General features: G+C 40.5%; 1 pseudogene; it reads right to left on the bottom strand.

Annotated features, from left to right (window-relative positions):
• Positions 1-7: 7 nt before the first annotated feature.
• LOC102843680 lies at positions 8-1,526 on the bottom strand (annotated as a pseudogene).
• Positions 1,527-1,529: the final 3 nt, after the last annotated feature.

Here is a 1,529-nt window from a genome sequence, read left to right as displayed (position 1 = left end):
CAGTTCTGGTCTCTTTGGAAGACTGGGACGAGTTTTGAAAACTTCCTTGTTCATTTAGATGATCCAAGCTGCTTTCTTTCTCTGGTTGAATGCTGCTCTTCCTCTTTTCAGGATTTTCTTTTTCTAACACTAAATGATCTCATCATTGGTTTGCCCCTTTTCACTAGATGCTGAGTTTTTTGAACTTTTAACCTCATGCTGTATTATTTCATGGCTCGCTTCCTTGTTAAGTATCTGAATTTTCTCTGACAGCTCTGTTTCTTTTTCATGATACTTGGCTGTAGTTGATAGCTCTGTGCTAACATGTTTTTTAACACTAGTTGGCTTTGCTGTGTACATTTAACATCTTCTTCTTCGGATTCAAAGTCACCTTTATCCCATTTGGACTGAGGAACCTGAATCATAATAATCACAACATCTTCGGCAGGAGCCGTATTGTCATTATTCTATTCTTGCATAGTTTTAATGACAGTTCTCTTTGTATCCGTTTTGTGTTCAAATTTTCGAACAGGACTGCCTCCAGTTGAGCTTGGACTGGTATAATCTGTAAGATCCTTTTGTTCCGGTGACTTTTCGTCTGACCTTCGCTTTGACCTTCTCTTGTTGAACTTTACTAGAAGTGGACTCTAATTTTTTCCAAGGGGTCTTTCGGATTCGAGGAATTTTCTGCGCTTCCAAATTTTCTTTCCCATTTCTCTGTTGAATTTGATTTTTTTTTTTTTACGTCTCTAGTAATTATGGATTCAGAAAATATTCACTTTTTTCTCCTTTCCGCCTTTTTCTATGTTTCTTGTGCTTATTTCCTTTACTGTCCCCTGGGGCACTTTCACTCTCCTTCTCTTTTGCTTTTGTATTCTCCTTCGGCTTTGTCCATCAGAATAGTCTTCTCTGCGGCATCTTGTGAAGCGAGAACTCCTTATATTTAGTGGCAAAAACCTCTCTGGAGAAAAGTTCCCTCTGCTGAGGGTCCAGCTTGTGCTCCAGCAGCATAACCTTTATAGTTTTTCATACCACTCGCTGCGTTTTCTCTCCCATTCTCTGTAAGGTTCTTTTTCAAATGGATCTCTAAAGTCAACGCTTCTGCCACAGTAAGCTTTTCTATCATAAGGTGGTGGAACTTCTTGGAATCTATTAAAATATTCACGTTCTGTTTCCCCTTGTGGTCCATGACGCTTATTGGGAGACTGCCTCCTAAATGGTTGAGGAGATCTTGATCGTGAATGATACCGTCTAAATGGAGGTGACCTTGACCTAGACCGATGATGTCTATGAGATCTAGGTCGCGAATGGTAATTTGGACTCTTGCCTCTGCCTCTTCTGGGATACGGAGGTGATCGTGAATAAGAATGAGAGTGAGAGAGACTAAATGCTCGAGAGTAAAACGGTGAACGTGTTGAACCAGATCTTGATTTAGAACAAGTATATGAACTTCTTGAGTATGATGAACCACTATAAGGAGATTGAGACTCTTCTTTCAGTCGACGCCGCTCTCTATAGAATTCTCCCCTCGACAGGGGTGGTGCTTGTGT

This window comes from Elephantulus edwardii, unplaced genomic scaffold (genome assembly GCF_000299155.1).
Source record: "Elephantulus edwardii isolate Elephantulus edwardi_28Jun2011 unplaced genomic scaffold, EleEdw1.0 scaffold01551, whole genome shotgun sequence".
Lineage (NCBI taxonomy): Eukaryota > Metazoa > Chordata > Mammalia > Macroscelidea > Macroscelididae > Elephantulus > Elephantulus edwardii.
The sequence above is the reverse complement of the archived record's forward strand: the minus strand, read 5'-3'. Positions and strand labels throughout refer to the sequence as shown.